General features: G+C 45.5%; 1 protein-coding gene across 1 annotated transcript in view; it reads right to left on the reverse strand.

Annotated features, from left to right (window-relative positions):
* Positions 1–3,984, reverse strand: part of CHST8 (carbohydrate sulfotransferase 8) — a 1,378,704-nt gene extending 1,374,720 nt beyond the window's left edge. Inside the window, exon 1 of the mRNA XM_069216491.1 lies at positions 3,623–3,984. The gene's annotated coding sequence lies outside the window, so the exon portion shown is untranslated. The remainder of the gene's footprint in view (positions 1–3,622) is intronic.
* Between the last annotated feature and the right edge of the window lie 15,942 nt (positions 3,985–19,926).

A 19,926-nucleotide genomic window follows, 5' to 3' on the forward strand; every position in this document is an offset into this window, starting at 1 on the left:
ACCCGTCTCTTACAACACGATGAGCTCATACCATCAAAATACACTAATTAAAAGCATACCTTCGTGCAGATTGTGTGCAATTTACAGTGATTTACATGTAAATCTTCAACAAGTAGCTACAAGACAATAACCACCCAAGACATTGCTTTCCAATTCACGATTAGCTCTTTGAAAATCTCATCTGCATTTCCACCCCTCCCCCGTTCATTTTCTACAGAGCAACAGCGGACACTTCAATGTCTTGGGACAGATGCTATTACAGAAGTGCTTCGGTGTATGTATGCCTTTCTGTGGAATCCTAGGTCTAATGAACGTACGTTTTGCTTGTGTATTTTGATTCGTTTCTTTGAAGCTTTGTGCAAAATCGTGGGCTCGATTCGAAGCTGGCACTGTGGCTCATAATTGCATTCCTTGCCTTCAGTTTATTAGCGTTCAGTTTCTTGCACATGCATTATTGATTTTTAGATGCGCTATTCGCTGTCCATGTGTTTCTGCTGTGCAGAGGAGAATGCTGTACATCGCTGAATGTGGATTTCCCTGCCCTGCGCTTTATATAGAAGATGTTGTAAGCACGATACTCCGATTTTCAAAACCTGGACGGTGCAGCGGCTCCTCTGCAGGGCACGTGGGGACACCTGTCAGAACCCGGATCCACAGTGGGCACTCGAGGTGTTTAATTTAGTTCAGCCCATAGCATCAATTCTATAGCCAGGAGCTGGCACGGAGCAGGGCAGGCAGAGTTCATGCCGAAGTTGGTGAAATCAGATGTATGTTTAAAAATCCTGAGTGCTGCAACGAGCAATCAATTAAAACAAGAACACCATGAAAGGAACATTAAACGTTCCTGCAATAGGGGAACAAACCCCGCCTGATACGGAAGAGAAGGCGGTCTGCATGCGACTACCAATCCTACCTCAAATCCGCTGAAAGTTCCACACAGAACACTGTGGCTATACACGGGAAAGTCGATGCCAAACGTTATCCACACTGGGACGCCCTCCTTCTGACACCTGCTGATGCAACTTATGGCTGCTACTGGAAATCTGACTCATCTGCAATTCAACTGTTGCTCACATATCTGGAGTTCCCAATCGGAATTCTGCTTATGTGTTGACAGCCAAGTCCCCTGTAAACAGGGGCAGTGAGGGAATCGGTGCAGAGCTAGTGTGAAACTGAACTACTGAAGTGGCTGTTCAGTGAAGCGGGTTTACTGCACTTTGTGTTGTACCATTTTCTACAGAATAGTGAGCTGCTGGAAGGGGAATCGGAGAGAATCTCACTTCTCTACCACGTCACCCTGATGCAGTTCTCCACTATCTACAGAATCACACCAAGGACAAGTTTCCAAACAGTGATGGCATTCTAAGAAGGCATTAATTAATGCAATCACACACGTTAACCACAAAGGATTCGCACCATCACATTTAGTACACTGCTATGCGCTCCCTAACATGAGCGTTGTGGTTGGACTAAGAAACTGCCTGTTCTGTACAGGACTCTAGAGAGCTCCTAGAAAAATGTAGTTATGAAAGCCTTCCCAGGTAGCAGTTTAGTCCCCTGATGCTATAAGCCGATATCCGCTGTCAGTGTCACAATAAAGGCAATGACACAAAACCTACAGTAAAATAGCAAAACTACATTTTTATGTTCAACTTTTAGCATTAGGCAAGAGCACCCGACCTAAACCTATGGGGTTTATGCCAATAATGCAATTCTTGGGGCAAAGGCCCAAGTGGCCTATGACTGAACTTTAGATGAGGGGATGTTTGCAGCCCTTTCAGATGTGGAATCCATTCTAGGAATACTGGAATGTAAAGCTTCCTAAACTTTTAGTACCACAACCTTTCACAACCCATCTACCTTTAATGAACAAGAGGGCTGGTGATTTTTAAATGAACCTAAAGCATGATTTACAGTCAGCATTTCTTTCCATTGAAACTGACACTACATTTGCACAGTCAGAGTTATACTAATAAAATGATGTTGCACACAAATGATAATGTGTGAAAATTGGGTTTCAGTGCATATTTACAATTTATGCATCACCAAGTAAAGTAGCTTCATTTGTTTTGATCCTAATAAAATCTTTGTTTTCATCACATGTCAGAATTACAAAAAATGTGCTTCATTTTTGCTTTCCTAACTGCTGAATGCGTACAGTTAGTTTAAAGGGTATTTATATTAGGTTGTGTGTTACAAAATTACATCCTACAGATTTTCCTTTCACACTCTGTGTGAGCTGGGGCGCCCCAGAAAGGTTGTCACATAATTCACTTTACTTTTTGTGACTGCAAATAAGTAGCCATTTGTCAGAAGACATAGTCTGACATCTGTCTTTGAAGTGCAGCAAATGTGACAGATAAATACAGAATTTAAAGGCATCTTTATTTATGGGTTGGACTTTTGCAACCCACCAAAAATTGACTCACATCCCACAGTTTAGGAAACATTGCCCTAGAGACAAAGGTAATCACTTCAAGTATTGGAGTGCCTATGCCACATTGGATTTAGATTTTTGCTTCAGCAATGGAGGGGGATCAGAGGGGTCTGCAATCCATGTGACAGGTGCAAGGAGTGTTGCAGTAGGAGCAGTCAACAATTCATGGCATGGAGGTATGTAATTTAGGAGCATACCTGTTGGCCATGAGTAGAACGCACATTAGTCCATGGGTTAGAGGACTGTACTCAGTGTGCAGCCGACGGGGTACAGGTTTGTAGCTATAGGAATGGGGCTGACAGTAGTTCAAAGGGTATGGTACCTGTACCTAAACAGTATGATGAAATATAGCATACAAGTAAAGAAGGGGGGCTGCAGTCCATGGGGAGGAGGTCCGCACTCCAGGAACAAAAGACTCACTTTGAACATCAGGTTCATATACGACAAGTTTAGGATACCGGATTATAGGACCGCGCTTTACATGTGTTAAAACAGTACACCTTTTCTCAAATCCGAGCACCGCATTCAGTTTATAGTACGAAAGATAACTTTTTAAATACTGAGAGGCTGCATTCTGCCTACATCGGAAGAGGACAGGTTTCTCAAACAGGTTGGGCGAGACCTCCTGAAACTTTATACCGCTCTTCAAGCAAGTCCTCCACAGGATTAGAAATGGGACCACGCGCAAGGACAGAGTAATTCAATGCAGTAATAATCATTACACTCTGAAGTCTATTGCTTCGTGAGTCCGAGGTACAGGAGACGGTCAACACGAGGGAAAAGAATGACATACTCTAAGGAATGTAACTACTTCACCCTGAGTTATTAAACTCACTCCTGGTAGTACTCTGAAGGGTACCACTGCTTTACATTGGGGACAGGACTGCTGCACTGAGAACATTGCGACCACTTTAAAATGAGGACTTATTTTGCCGAGTTGGACCAGGGCACGTCTAGAGATAACATTACCTTTCTGGGATGGATGTGAGAGGCGTAAATGCTGTGGAAAGTTTAAAAACCAGTGAAATCTTGCGCGTGAATGCACAAACGCAGCGCAAGAAAAGTAGTAGTAAAAAAAAAAGTTCCACGCGGGCGAGCAGGCAAGCGAACGAATGAGGTAGGGTATACCTAGGAAGGCGGAATATAAGCGATGGTGCAGTTTGCGGCAGGTGCTTTGGTACTAACCTGATGAGTGGCATGAGTCAGTCAAAAGCAGAATACATCCCAGGAGCAGGTGCAAAGTCTTGGTATCCTCAGGTAGGGCGATACATCGAGTGCCTCAGCTCTCCATCCCTGCCGCCCTGGTTTCCTCTCATAAGCATCCCGTGTCTGCAGGAGCAGGTCCGACGGCTCCACGCGCGAAGAGCGGAAGGCATTGAGCGCTCCTAGCGCGCGCGTACCTCGAGTCACCCTCCAATCCGTGGCGTTGCGCGTGCTCAGCTCCGGGGGCTCCCTGGCGCGTGCACCCTTCCTGCGCGTGCTTGTTGTCTTAAGCGGAGACTCTATCGAGTCCCGTCTGATTTTTATTCTCAGGGCGCGCGCGATCCCTGATCAGGTGTGCCGCTTGCTCATGCGCAGATGGCACTCACACTGCCCTGCAGCTGTGTAGTGGTCTTTCGATCCTGTTGCGTTCTCAGTCATTTGCCGTGTTTCTCAATATCTCCGTTTCACCAATCCGTAGAGCTAGGTGTTCTCTCGCCCACTGAGCTGCTATCCCTTCACAACCCTTCTTTGGGTTCCGCCGGGAGGCCTCCACAGCTGAGGCTCCAGGCAACACAAGTCCCCGCGGGGTCTATAAAAGCTAACAACGTACAGCTGCGACCCGACTCTCCACCATGGAAGCAGACAAATTGGCAAGGAAGCTGCTCCGAGCGCTTCCTCCTAACTCTGAACTCCCAAGCGAGCGCGGCAGACAAAGAGGTATTGCCCCTTAACGGGCTATTTCACGACAGTAAAATCTCGAAACAAAGAACGACCTCCGCGATTTTCCACGTTTACAGGCCGAGGGCAGAAGATGGATGTACGAGGCACTTTTAGTTTTTTGATATTAAACTGTTTTATTTGAATAGAAGTAAAGTTATAGCTACTTATATGCCGCGACCCGTAAACTGCATTGTTTCTATGCGCTTGAAAAGTAGGTGTATTTTGAAAGATAAAAGGATGAGTTGGTGAAAGCTGTAGGCCGTTGTATGTGAAATCGGTTAGCACAGTGAGATTGCGCTAGCGGTAACAGTTTTGCAATTGATATATTATTGAATGGTGCACTACAGTTAATTTTTACTTAAACGTATTTTCTCTGCAAAAATCTTCATCTTTAGACACAGAGACCTGAAGTCTTTTCCTCAGAATTGCACATTGCTTTTGATCAAGTGCCAAAGTCAGTTACAAAAAAGGCATTCAGGGTCGGAGGTCAGCTGTTTAGCCGCACGTCCTCACATTTATCATTTTGCAATTCTAAATACACAGCGATAGCTATTATCGAGAAAATGTCTGGGTCTGAGACACATTTTGCAGCGCTTAACCACGCCGTTGCATAATTAAAAAACACAATGAAATAACGTGTTTGATGTACAGTCAAACAGTTCACATCAGGTAAATATATGTGAAAATCCGCGAAAAGGTTTCTAAAATTCTGAAGGCAAAATTTAAAAGTTGTTGAAAAAGCCTGCTTAAAATGTATGTTAATGTTTCTCGCAGTTTTGTAATTTAAATTGGCGTTTCAACTGTTAAGGCAGTGTGCAAAAGCAGAGTGCTGTTCCAGCAGCTTGAGACTGGTTTCTCCATACCGAACATCATCACTCCAATTGTTATCCTTCATCTATTCACTCATGATGTATTTTTACTTTTAGAGCAATGTGCATCTCCTCGGACACAGGGGTCCCACTTTGTTGCCTATTTCAAAAGGAAGTGATCAATCTGTATATGTGCTATTGCACTTCTGGTCATTGGGTAAGGCCTACTATCCCATGCATTTAATTATACTACTGGAAGGTTTGAAATGTCTACACCCAAAAAGTATATTCTTTATGTCCTAGAGTATCAGGTTCAACAAAATATATTTGAAAAAATGGCAATCATTTGTCATGACATCCATTCAGTGGCCGCTCCTAGACAGTGGTGGAGGAGCGTTGCTCCCGGGCTGAGGCAGCAGATGAAAAATAAAATCATAACCTGCTATTGTTTTATTTTTCATTTGCTGGATCAGCCAGCAGAGTGTACAGGGTGGGGTTGGGAGGCGGGAGTTGGGAGGAGGTTAGAGTGCACTAAGTGCGCATGTGAGTTGCTGGCCAAACACACATGCACACTTAGGTTTCTCCTCCCTTCTTTTTTTTTTTTTTTTTTTTTTTTTTAAATAAAAACTTTTCCCCCGCTATCTCCTTCGCCCTTCCCCCTTTGACACACGTGGCGGCCACCGCTGCATCAAGAGGAAAATATATTTTCCTAACGTCTTTAGTTTTAGTGAATGTCTCTGATCAGTGTCTGTAAGTAAACAGCCAACACATGTCTGCCCCCTTGTAGCACACAGTCCTAGGGCTTTTTTTAATTATTATTGCATATGCCTTCAACCTTGAAAATACCCCAGGGCTGGGTACAGGGTTGCAATTAGACCCACATTTCAGGGAAGGGGTGGCTCACAAAGCAAATGCTGAAGGCTGAGCCAGAATAACAATAACATTTTGGGTCATCCCGTCATTGTAGTGGATAATGCATAAGGGGCAGTTTTTGTCAATATATGACAGATGGCGCATTTTAAAGCACACTGAGCATACAACATTAGTGTACACATTATAGGACTTAACAACTTTTACAGGGAGTCTAGGATTCTCTTTCAAGGAACATTATCAGAACACATAGTAAATGTATTTTAATACCTATTTAATGTGTTCATCTACTCTCTTGAGTGTTATGCTTATAATTCTAGTTTCGTCAACAATCAATGACATATCTGCTGTAAAACACCCAGGATTCGTTTGCATTGGCGTCAACCTATTAGCCATTCATAATACTTTTAGGAGATATTTGTGTTTCTTCATTTTCCCACCTCCCAGGGCATTTTGAAAAAATATGGCAAATAGTGCACATTAATCACATTTCCTTATTTATTGTTCTTCTAAATGAATGATTGAAAATAATGCATAAAGTGCACTTCTACTCTAACCAAGTAGCCTGGCCCTCAGTACCTAAAGGAGAGATGGAGACTTCACTAATGTGGAAAAGGCAAGATATATATATCATTTTTAAAAGACAAAAGACTGGAGACAGATGCTTGAGACAGAGAGTTTCAGTGACTTGATGCCAGAAAGACGAAGGCTCAAGGTCCAATAAGTACCTCCCTAATGTTAGGATGATACAGGCAATTGCGACTGCAAAGGGCCCTGGAAGGAATATAAAGAATGATACAGTGGGGAAGAAGCAAAGGACCTATTTTATGGAGAGCACAAAGTTACAGACACAGCACTTTGAAGTTACACCATTTGGCAGTTGGAAGGCAATGGACAGTAAAACAGTGTGAAGAGATGGTAAAGAAAGGGGACATTCCTTAGAAGAGGCATGAGGGAGGGTTTGGAAGGCAGGAAGCCCAAGACAGACTTTCCATTATCTAGTTGTGCGAAGATTATTGAATTTACAGAAGTCTTATCATTATGGGATGGGAGAAGGGAAAAGGGATACATTTGCATAGCATGATGATGATGTTAAAGCAAGTAGAAAATATGCCTGGTCTATTGAAAGACAAAGTAGCTGAAAATTAATCTAGGATTTTATTTTACTGAGTCAACCCTGAGAGAGCAATTGGCCTTGCTTATTCACCACCAAAGTGAACACCATATCCCAGGAGGTTCTCTAAATATGAGGCCCTCTGTGTTGTCACTACTGAGTTTTGAGTAGATTTAATCCAAGAGGCCACTGCTTAGAAGCAAGATTATAATTTCTTTTGTGCAGACCCCAGATCATTGCTGAAGAAAATGAACTTTGGGATATCATCTACATAAGACATCACAGAGGAACTAAGGGGTTGCATAAATAAAACTAACAAATACATAAAGAATAAATAATGTAGGGCTCAGAGAGAAGCTCTGAGGGAATCCACAGGTGAGAGATTTTACTAAAATAAGCGGAAGTGGACTGTTAATGCCCTCTTATATAGAAAAAAAGGTAGGTCACATCAGGGTAGTACCTTCAGTGATCCATTGTTCCAAATGATTTTTTTTTTTCTTTTTTTTAATAAACATTTTTATAAAGTAACATAACAAGCACATTATTACAGGGCATATGAACATCACCCTAAAGCACGTGAATTGTTATTTTAAAGTTTACTCTTCATGTGACATAGCCTTTCCTTTTATAAGTGCAAATAGATGCATATCTCAATTAACAATACAAACTGTGTTTGGGTCAGCTTTAATCTATTTTGTTTTTAGCGGGTGGTCACAACTATGCAGTACCATAGGATATTGATTTGGACCTCGAGTAAACTGGGTCTCTCACCGGTGGTAAGTCTACTACACTCAAAGTTGTTTTTGCCTTTCTGGTTAGAGAAGTGTGTTCCCTCCATTGATTCTCTTCTGCCTCTTATACAGTCTATGCATAATTGTTAATCACACACCAGTACATCTTGTTATGCAGTAGGGAGAGCCTGTCAGTTAAGGTGGCCTATTATCAGAAATCCTTTCAGTTTCCAACATTTATTGGTTTTTCCATCTGGTTCACGTATGTGTATACTTGAGTTTCTCACTGTTGACCATTCTGCTTCCACCCATTTCTTGGTGTCCCTCAGTTTTTTTTTTCAAGTGTCGTTATTGATCTTCATGACACGGCTTGGTACCACTATGGTCAGATCTGCACACCAGCGTTTATTCTTCCGTCATTTGGCTCTGGGCATCAGGCCCAGCATGCTCACCCTCGGAGTACACCTAACTTCCACCCACTACTTTTGCTATTATTTCAGGCATACAGTTTCAGTAGCCTAATAGACTCAAAGCAGTCCTACAGTATATGATCAATCTGACTTTACACCTTTCACATCTGGGATATTATAGCCTTAGAACCCACTGTGGTAGGCTCTACCGGCCATTAAAGGCCTGCTCCCGCACTGGCGAGGGCCTTTAACAAGGGAGAGGGCATTTAATGGCCGGTAGAGACCGCTATGGAGGGTTCTAAAGCTATTAGAACATTCTGCCACTCGGGGGCAGAATGTTCTATTAAATAAAACAAATTCCTCACGAAGCCCGAGGGGATTAAAATAGCCAGGCTAGCTTGAATCTGGTGGCATAGTGAGCATGGGACCCATGTCTGGGCATACCCTTCCCACTTGGGGCAACAAATGCAAAAAGAACAGTTGATGGATGGAATGTAGACCAAATCAAAACATTCACCCCCAGTCGCAGTTCTGGGTTTAATCCATCTGTTTTTTTTTTAGAATGTGTTAGAAATGGGGTCTTTGATTGGCAGTCAGGTTACCCCCTGTCCAAGCAAGGACCCTCACTCTAGTCAGGGTAAGTCACACACAATCCAAATTATCCTGTGCACACCCTCTGGTAGCTTGGCACTGAGCAGTCAGGCTTAACTGAGAAGGCAATGTGTAAAGTATTTGTGCAAAAAACTATACAATACCACCATATAGCACCACAAAAATACACCACACAGTGTTTAGAAAAATATGTAATATTTATCTGATAAGATGCAGGACAAAACGATTAACATGCAATAAGTAAATGTAGAGATATCACTGAAAAGTGATATAAAGTGTCTTAAGTCTTTGCAAAACAAGTAAATGTCTTTTAAAAACCATAAAAGTTCCTTGCAAGCACAAAGTACCTGGTTCACGTTAAAAAGATTGTGAGTTCAGAGGTCCCAAATTCCACGTCTATCTGCTCCCAAAGGGAAGCTACGCTTTAATCACTTATAAAGGCAGCCCCCAGGTTAACTTATGGGAGTGTGAGAGGCCTTGCAACAGTGAAAACCGAATTTGGCAGTATTTCACTGTCAAGACATATAAAATACATTACTATGGGGGTCATTCCGACCCCGGCGGGCGGCGGGCGCTGCCCGCCGGGCAGAAACCGCCCAAACACCGCCCCGCGCTCAAATGACCGCGGGGAGCATTCCAACTTTCCCGCTGGGCCGGCGGGCGATCTTCAAAAGATCGCCCGCTGGCCCAGCGGGAAAGCCCCAGCAAAGATGAAGCCGGCTCCGAATGGAGCCGGCGGATTTGCTGGGGTGCGACGGGTGCAGTTGCACCCGTCGCGATTTTCAGTGTCTGCCAAGCAGACACTGAAAATCTTAATGGGGCCCTGTTAGGGGGCCCCTGCAGTGCCCATGCCAGTGGCATGGGCACTGCAGGGGCCCCCAGGGGCTCCACGACACCCGTTCCCGCAAGCCTGTTCCTGGCGGTGTAAACCGCCAGGAACAGGCTGGCGGGAAGGGGGTCGGAATCCCCATGGCGGCGCTGCATGCAGCGCCGCCATGGAGGATTCCCTGGGGCAGGGGAAAACCGGCGGGAAACCGCCGGTTCCCCTTTTCTGACCGCGGCTTTACCGCTGCGGTCAGAATTGCCCCGGAAGCACCGCCAGCCTGTTGGCGGTGCTTCCTCTGCCCTTGCGGTTACAAACCGCCAGGGTCAGAATGAGGGCCTATATGTCCTTCCTTAAGCATATGCTGCACCCTGCCCATGGGGCTACCTGGGGCCTACCTTAGGGGTGTCTTAAATTTAGGAAAAGGGAAGGGTTAGGCCTGGCAAGTGGGGGCACTTGCCAAGTTGAATTTACAGTTTTAAACTGCACACACAGACACTGCAGTGACAGGTCTCAGACATGATTACAGTGCTACTTACGTGGGTGCCACAATCTGTGCTGCAGGCCCGCTAGAAGCATTTGATTTACAGGCCCTGGGGACCTCCAGTGCACTTTACTAGGGACTTACTAGTAAATCAAATAGGCCAATCATGGATAAACCAATTAACAGTACAATTTACACAGAGAGCATATGCACTTTAGCACTGGTTAGCAGTGCTAAAGTGCTCAGAGTTTAAAAGCCAATGAAAACAGGTCAGGAAAAATAGGAGGAAGGAGGCAAAAAGCTTGGGGATGACCCTGCAGAAAGGGCCAGGTCCAACAGAATGACTAAACTGTGTGACCCTGGCAATTGCCTTTCGTCACTGTGAATCCCTTTCCATGATCATTATATTTGAAAATACCTTGAAATAATTGTTCAGGATGCAAACTATACCAAAACCTCTCTTGAATATTATTTAATGGACCATAATGTTGTGCCATATATAACAATTAAGGCCTAAAATAAGTGGCCAAAAACGTCTCCTAGGCACACCTGTCTAACAGAACCTGTCAGTTGGAGGTGAGGCTTTTGTCAAAGAATGGGCATGAATAAGATTATAGATGCCCATTCACCCTGTGAAAAATGCTGTGCATCATGAGGACAGTCTCATCCATAGGGCATTGCAGTGCCTCTTTAAGGAGCAGAGCATGAAGAAAAGTGCCTTGCCTTCCTACTTTGTGATAGTGCTAGGGTCATGGTCCCTAGCACCCAGCAGGATGATGCCTCTTTGGCTGTAGGTTAATATTTTACAGATCATAGAACTGGATGGCAGCAGTGATACTATGGTCCTATGTGCTTGTTCAACTGAGAAGATCTTGTCAGGCAGTTGGTTGCAAGCGTTGTTCTTAGTAACCCTACCAAAAAAAGTTCAGAGCTCAACCTTCTAGTTTGTTCAGTTAGTCCCCCCTCCTCTCCAAATTCAAATGTTGTTCCACACAGCTTTTCCTTGTGTATCTTCAGCCCAGTATTCAAGGAATGAGATTCTGTCTTGCACATACTTAAAGTGATTCCTGAGGATTCGGATCTCGTAATCAGTTTGGCTTTGGATTCTGATATTAAAGCTGCCAGTTTCTCCTGATCCTCTCCACTTTAACCCTACATCAAGCACTAGAGTGGCAATTTTTGCTGAAGGTGTTGCATTAGTATCCTGTCTAGCCAACAATATATGTTCAATATGTAAGTAGTGTACCCAGTTGCAGATCACCTCTCACCTCCATGCCCTAATCTTCAACTGTCAGCTCTCCTCAGCCTTTTACCTTCACTTCCTGGTTCTGCCTATCTTACGTGGACGACTCCCTCTTTCTTGCTGCCTGTCACTTTTTCTTGCTCATACACTCACGTTTCCCCATGCCCCATACTTCACCCTCCATGTGGTATCTCCCATAGAGTTGCCATTTGGCCAGTCTGTTACGAAATAGCAGATATTTATAAGTAAAGGCTGCTAAACGGGGAAAAAAAACTTCAAACTCGACAAAAGCTTATAGTTATGACTGTTTGAAATACAAGGTTTAAACAATTAATACTAGCATATACTGGAATTATGGGGCAAATATAGCTGTGGTGTTTGTCACATAATTACAGATTTGCCACATAGTCCATCTGCAGATTTTAACTGAAAAAAATATTTTTAGCTTCAGTGTTTCAAGAGTTACAAAATTGTAGCAGCATATGTTGCTATGGAGTGGAAGGCCCTTTACAACGTGTGACTGACCTGTTGCATATTTATGTATTTGTCTGTTACACTGGTTATATAAGGGGCAACCAAATGGTGAGACAATGTAAAAATTGTAAGTTCATACTATCACTACGTGTGCCGCACGATGCCTCGTAATTTGACTTTTCTTGTCCCATAATTTACTCTGCATAATTTGGCTCTCCTCTGCTGCAGATTTTCAGTGGCCCTGAATACTTCGCATCATAATTATTTCCAAGCAATATTGATAAATGATTACAGTTGTGATTAAAATTTCAAAAAGGCATTTCACATACCAGCTGCATCCCAATTTGTATCAGAAAATGGTGCCAACCCTATTCACTTCTATCATATGTCCACTTTAAATTTACCTCTCTCCTCTAATCTCAGAAAAGGAAGCAAGGCCTGTTGTGAGGTGTGTGTTCCTTTTCGTTTGTAGGATACCCTGTTATTCATTCCTGAATGGGGAGGGCTGCTTTACTTCAAGCCTATGAACCCTTTCACATTTCCAATCTTGTCCCTGTTTTCACGCAGCTGCAACGATTAAGCCATGAAAGGGCCAACAGGAAAGATTGCTAAAAGAAAGAATATAAAAAAGCTAAAAGCAGAGGTTTTCTGTGAACAGCAAAACAGTTCTGCCACTCTCCTTTCCTCCAGAGCTGTAACACACATCCTTTGTTGAAAGAGTTAACTACTCTCACTCAGAGGACAATGGCCTGCCTCTGGGCCAAGGAAGAGCCAATGGCCGTTAACTATTGACCTCTAATCAGGGATTGGTTCTCTGGGAATGGACAGAAAGAGGTGGCAGAGCAAAGGGAAACTTTCGACTTGTAGATGCCAAAGAGGGCTTCTACTAGTCAGGGGCCAGTCACAGTAGGAGGAAATATGTTTTGACCCTTTCAGGTGGGAGTAGAGATCATCTAAATAGGTGAGTGGCTTAGGAGCTGAAGACAGACCTCCCTGGTAGTGGCTGGGTTTTATTGCCTTGAAACGGGGTCTTCTGAGTCATTTTACATTAAGGCAAAGAGGAGTGCTGAAAAACGAGGTGGGTGACTGAGAAAGTAGTTAAGATTGGGTGGTAAAATTTCTCCAAGTAGAATTTCTCCAGTCACTAACCAGAGCGTAAAACCAACCTGGCACCTTTACCTTTAGTAGCATTTTATTTCATTCTACATTTGAGCTGAATATATTTATTTTAGAGTTACATTTTTTTCCCCCTATACTTTCCACCCACCAGATTACGAGCCACAAATCCGCACAATGGAAAACCATTGGCGGTCCGAACCACTGCGCTCAGAACTCACTCCTGTCAGGACACAACATCACATTTGACAGTTTGAATACACACACCCCACACACACCCAAACACACATCCACTCACAACAGCACTATTTAACACACCCCAACACAAACCTTTGGAAAATGACTCCCACAGACACCGAGAATCCACAAATCAATCATCTCGAACAGATACACCATAGGCACACATACACTCACCACAAACTGCACCACCGTCACACACTGCCAAACACCTGCACCCCACCAAGCACCTTACACTGTACCCCACACACAACACCCACCACAACACAACCACAGTCACCCCAAAAGCACCCACTCTTCACAGATGAGGAGTTGCGGGTCATGGTCGATGAAATCCTCAGGGTAGAGCCAGAACTCTTTGGAGCACAGGTTAAGCAGACATCCATAGCCAGGAAAATGGAGTTATGGCAAAGAATAGTTGACAGGCTCAACTTAGTGGGCAGAGATCCATGCACAAGGGAGGACATCAGGAAGAGGTGGAATGACCTGCGGAGGAAGGTGCGTTCCATGACGTCCATGCACCTGCTGGCGGTCATGAAGACTGGTGGTGGGCCCCCCACCTCCTCCCCCAGAGTTCATATCGTGGGAGGAGAGGGTCTTGGGCATCCTGAGGGCCTGACTGGAATACCTGGAGGACTGGACTCTGGTGAGTAACTAACATTCCCCTGCCACTAATTCCTTCTGTCTACCATCCTTCCTCACCACCCAATCACTACCCAAATCATTCTATCTCCCACTTACTCAGCTAATGCCCCTCTCCTGCATTCCACATCACCACCCGCCTCCAATGTCAACACACTCCCTGCCAAGTGTACGTATAGCACTGCCAATAACAATCACTACGACTCCAACAATGCACTAGTCCATCCACCTCGTGCATGTATGACAATTGCACTAGCTACAGCAACTGGATGCTTTGACTGAGGACTACTACATAACAGTGACAGCAGTGAGAAGGCACTGCACAATGGAAAACTATCCCAGACACAGCACTATCCCCAATCCAAAGGGTCACTAATACTGGCATACTACCCTGACATGGACTAATCCTGGCCATGACATTAAGGAGGTGTACTCCATTTACAACAGGCACAGACAGAACCAACAACCTTGCATCCACACATACCCCCACCCATTTGGACAACATGCTGTAATGTACAGCCATTCCCAATCACATATACCAAGCCGGAATGCCCACCAGCTGACAGGACATACCTGTCAAGTGAACCATCACACAGGAACATAAGCTAAAGTGACCAAGCCTGATGCAAACAACCCCAAGGAGCATGGTACATTTCTTAATCCACCATCCAAAAACACTGTTAGCAGTGCTGCACCTGTCAGTGCCATTGCTGGGAACCAAGTCAAACCACTGTGTGCATCAGACTAACAATTATACTGGGTCGCTGACCGGAGGGTAGATCCATGGCACAGGACCACTGACACAGTTTGTCAGCCTTAGTCCTTGGCACGCGTTTCCCAAGGAGCTTCATCTCAAATTTGGGGATGGGTGACCTTTTTTGATTTACTCAGTTGACTTAAAGTGACTGCGTTTTACCCTAGTTTTGGGTTTAATTTCTGTTTTGTTATTTGGTGAAGCTGCTATTTTCTTTTGGTCCTGATGAAGCGTCAATGGATCCGGCTGGACCACTAGACACGAAACAAGTTGACCCTGGATTAGAGGTACCATAATAGTGGCAGTCCTTATCGTGTTTGTTCCTTGAGTGTGATTGAGCATCACAACTCAACTTTTTACTTTCATTTCTGTTTTTAGTCTTGGTCTTCATCTCTTATGTACTGATTACATTTATGATGTGTCTCTGAGATGAATAACCAATTTAAAAAGTTTTTTTCTGTTCTCTCCTATCTGTGCTGGTGCCTGGATTAAGGGATCCTTTTCTATATAGTTTGAACCCACCAGTCACTATAAAAGCAGTACGGCTTAGAGCCCCCATTCGGGGAGCCCGTCAGGCATTGCAGTGCCAGCCTGGCGAGGAGCTTTCCCGATGATGATGCTAGTCATCCATTGTGATGCATGAGGGCTCTTGCTCCTGAGGCACTAGGTCCCCTGGAATTTCTCGATTACTTAGGAACAGTGTACCCTTTCACTTTCTGTGATTATCATTATTGGGAGACTGTACACTGGACCATTAACCTCCCGGTCCCTCCTCCCTCCTCCCTCTTTTTTTTGTTTTCATCAGACTAACAGACAACCATTTACACCTACAACATGTAACCCTCTCTCACTTCATCCATAGGTACTCCTGCCACAGCAACAATGGAGAGGTTACTAGAGACTGACTACCCTTCTCAGGATGGTGTTCCCAGTGAGAACAACGCAGCTGGATGTCTGGACATAGATGACCTACCTGGCCCATCGGGACCCCTGGTCAGTGTACTACTCCCTGCCCACAACAAGCCGTCCTCACCTTGTGGCAACAACAACTCAGCCAACCTTTCATCCCCAAACCTGTGCCCCAAGAACTGGTCAATCAGTAGTGTGCCCCACAGTACAGGGACCTGAGTCGACTCCTCACGGCCCAGACAATGAAAGTCCTGGTGAAACAGGGAGTGACCACACTGCCAGGGGTACAGGCATATGGGGGCAGGGCGCATGGGAGGGAACCTCTGGGCCAAAGGATGGGGCAACCAAGAAGCCTCTGACCAGGAAGCCATCTCTCAAGTCCTGGGAGAATAACAATCTCAGGACACCATGGCCTCCACTGCAGGGGTGCTCAGGAACATTAATACCACCCTGTGTGCTTCCTCAACCCACCAGAAGGCCCATTCCACTACCCACATCACATCTGAGCCCTCAACATCTGCAGCTGTAAGTGGAATGGAGGCCCAGCCAGAGGAGACACAGGTCCCAGGTACCCCTCCCTCTGTAGCTGAAGAACCCCCCCACAAACGTGGACGTCCACCTAGACATCGGCTGGAGCAGATGCCAAGACCAAACCCACTTCCAGGAAGGGATCCTCTCCTGATTACTCTCCCTTTTGTGCCACTGAGACACGCTGTTGACTGTTCAATGACTATTCCATTTTCTAGTGGACACTGGACCTGTGCTAACTACAGCTGTGCCACCTACTCTGAGGATTCCATCTACCAGGACCCCACTCACTACCTGTTTGTCACTCAAGTCACAATAAACACCATTGATCACAGCTACTGCATATGTGTATTTATTTGTACAGTAACAAAAGTATGTTTTACAAATTGTCAAAGTGGGATGGGCCACAATCCAACAGGCAGTGTAAAGGACTGCAGAGGGTGGTATCATCTGCAGCAGACACAGTACAAGAGATATGTTCCAGGACTGATGTAAGGGAGTCACTAGTGTTGCCACACATAGGAATATATCTACACATCCAACCTACAAAAAGACCATTACAGAGATCTCCATCAGGATAGTAGGCATGGTGACAGCTAAAGCACATATAGCAGACAACTAAACAGGGCACAACATAACACAACACCACTACAGCACCAGTTGCAGGAAAAACATCAGCAAACACTGAATATGGCACCTCTCGTGCTAAACTCCACAATGTGCACAGTAACCAAAGGATACAGAACATGTATACCTCAAGCAGTAGGTAAGAGTATCAAAGATAAACAGTGCACAACCAGTGGATGGAATTACATGAGTACAGGACACATTGCACAATACTGGCCTGTCCGTGAGAGATGTGATGCATTCAACCTGCAGAGAGTACACATGTCAGAGAGAATACATTACTACTCTACACCTTGCATGCAGTCACCTCACACAATACAACCATGGGGAAATGAACCCATTACACCGCCACTGATATACCTAATCAGGAGGACCGTAGATTAAAAAAAAATCCTATGTTGAATTACCAGACATGCAAATACAAAGTCAACATACCTGTATGTAACTGGAAGTACTGGTTGATGAGCTCAGCCCTTGACTCTGCTCCACCTTCCTCATCTGCCTCCTCATCACTTTCCATTTCTGCATCATCAGCCACTGGTCCAGTTGCCTCCTCAGCTAGTAAGGGTATCTGTCGTCTCAGGCTAGATTGTGGAGCATGCAGCAGGCTACAATGATCTGGCATACCTTTTTGGGACTGTAGAGGAGAGCACCTCCATAACATGACAGCAAATGTCCTTTCTATCAGATGCCTCATCCTGCCGTGGACCTCATTGAAACGGTTTTCTCCTTCAGTGACAGGATACCTCACTGGTGTCAACAGCCAGGGAAGGTTAGGATAGCCAGAGTCACCTGTGTGCAAAGCGGTAAGACCTGTTACAGGATGGGTACAGGCACAGGGAACAATGGGATGACAGGTGCCGTAACAGGGATGTACAACCAAATGCATACAACCGTATGTGCCAAACCCGCTTCCTCTGTACATGTGTAATCATGTGTGGGACATTGTTGTTCCTCCGAATGCAGGAGTCATGCACAGATTCTGGAAACTTGACTGACATTTAGGAGATGTATTGGTCAGCCACACACACTGTCTGCACATTGATGGAGTGGTAGCTTTTGTGGTTTCTATAGACCTGTTCATTGACACTGGGAGGGACCAAGGGTATATGAGTGCTGTTGGACCTGGCCATTTTTGCAGGTTCATCCCCCAGACTTGTTGCCTCCTTCCTCCTATTTTTTTCTGACCTCTTGCTGTTGGCTCTAGGACTCTGATCACTTTATCACTGCTGATCAGTGCTAAAGTGCAGGTGCTCTCCCTTCTAAAAGTTGGTATGATTGGCTTATACCTAATTGGCACATTTAATTTATCTGCAAGTCCCTTGCACAGTGTTCTCTCTATACCCGGGATCTGTAAATGAAATGCTACTAGTAGGCTTGCAGCGCTGCTTGCACCACCCACAGAAGTAGCCTTTCAAACCTGTCTCAGGCTTGCTACCGGGGAGCCTGCATGCACAATTTTCTGCCACAGGGACCTGGCATCTAAATTGACTTGCCAGGCCCAGAATTCCCCTTTTACTACTTGTAAGTTACCCCAAGTTAGGCTCTACGTAGCCCTATGGGCAGGGTGCTATGTATGTAGAAGGCAGGACATGTGCCTGGTTGCGTGGCCTGTCCTGGTAGTGACAAACAGCCTATTTGGTTTCTCACTGATGTGAGTGCTGCCTTCTCATAGGATTGCATTGGAAATGCCGTGTCTTATGTCTAGGGGGTAATGTATGACTTATGCGGGGTAGCATATGCATGTTTGATATGGTTATAATGGTAGTGAGATGTTGCTTACTGTTTTGGAGTTTTTTTTTATTAGCATTACAGAAATGCAAGTTCTAGAAAGTGAGCATTTCTCTGTGCTTATGACTCTGCGCAGACGTGGATTGGAGTCAAGCTGCAAAACACCAGAGTGACAGTTGGGCTTTGTGCATACTTTTCAGATGGCCTATACACACGGAGGGTGGAGGCGTCATAGAGGTGCATCTGCATTTTGAATGGTCTTCCGGGGCTGAGAGACGGGAAGAGGGGCACACTTGAATTTGTAAAGGCTGAACCCGGGCCTCACGCAAAGGGCTTGTTAACCCCCAGCTGATGCCTGATGCCTGTGCTGGAGGAGAGAGGGGACACTTCCAGAACCGGTTGTAAGTGGAACCTCCTCTTCCCCTCTTTGTTAAACCTTTGCGAAACTGAGTACAAGTACAGGGGATTTTCCCCCACAATGGAGTGACCTTGAAGGAACTTTTATGGAACTGGACACAGAATGCTGCTGGAGGGCTCACCAGGAACTGCCTTGGACTGCTGCTGCTGCTGCTTTGCCGACCTGTGACCTGCTTGGTCACTAGGAGGAACTGCCACTGTCTGCATCCCCTTTGTGCTGGCATATTGCTGGGCCCTACCACCCTGTGCTCACCTCATGTCCTCCAGGGGTGGGGTGCTTTGGCCCCTGACCCACTGCCACTGATTGTTAGATGCTCACGAGGAGCACTGCATGTACTTTATTTTCTGGACCATGGGGTCTGGTGAGCCCTTTATTTTCTGGTTCTTAGCTTCTTGTGAGCGCTTCGCCGTGACCCGGGTATTCTTTATCTTATGCGTGCCGGAAAATGCGGTGCCCCTGGGGCACAAAGAGAAGAAACCTGGAGAAAGCGTGCTCCTGCATCAGTGCCCCCGGGGTTACTCATGCTCTGAGGTGCGCCCCTTGGACACCAACTGGCCCCCAATGCTGGAGGATCACTGCTGCGGCCCGGGCAGCCCGGGCAGGCTTTAGTTGATTTGCGCACCAGATCGGTAGATTGGCAGTGAGGAAGCCTTGTTGGAGGCTGCCCGCCCCATTGGGCCCTCATCTTCTTTTGTATCAAAGGATGTGCGGAGGAGGAAGCCTCATTGGAGGCTCTCCTGCCCCACCGGGCCCCTACTTGTTTCAGAGGTCGCGGTGGGGAGGAAGCCTCATCGGAGGCCGTCACACCACTTACAAACGCGGAGGGGGTGCATCCTTCCCTGACCATAAAACGGCCCCTGTCCACTTTGTGGCACTCGTGGTGCCTTCATCATAAATCAAACAGGTACCTATAAGGACCACATGATTATCTGATGTATGGACATTCTGTGAAGGCTGTGTTAACCTGTCCGTTTGTATGAGTGGGCATATATTTGCTAATGTTCCTGCTATGGGCAGTTATGCTAACCTGTTTT

Source organism: Pleurodeles waltl, chromosome 12 (genome assembly GCF_031143425.1).
Source record: "Pleurodeles waltl isolate 20211129_DDA chromosome 12, aPleWal1.hap1.20221129, whole genome shotgun sequence".
Taxonomy (NCBI): Eukaryota; Metazoa; Chordata; class Amphibia; order Caudata; family Salamandridae; genus Pleurodeles; species Pleurodeles waltl.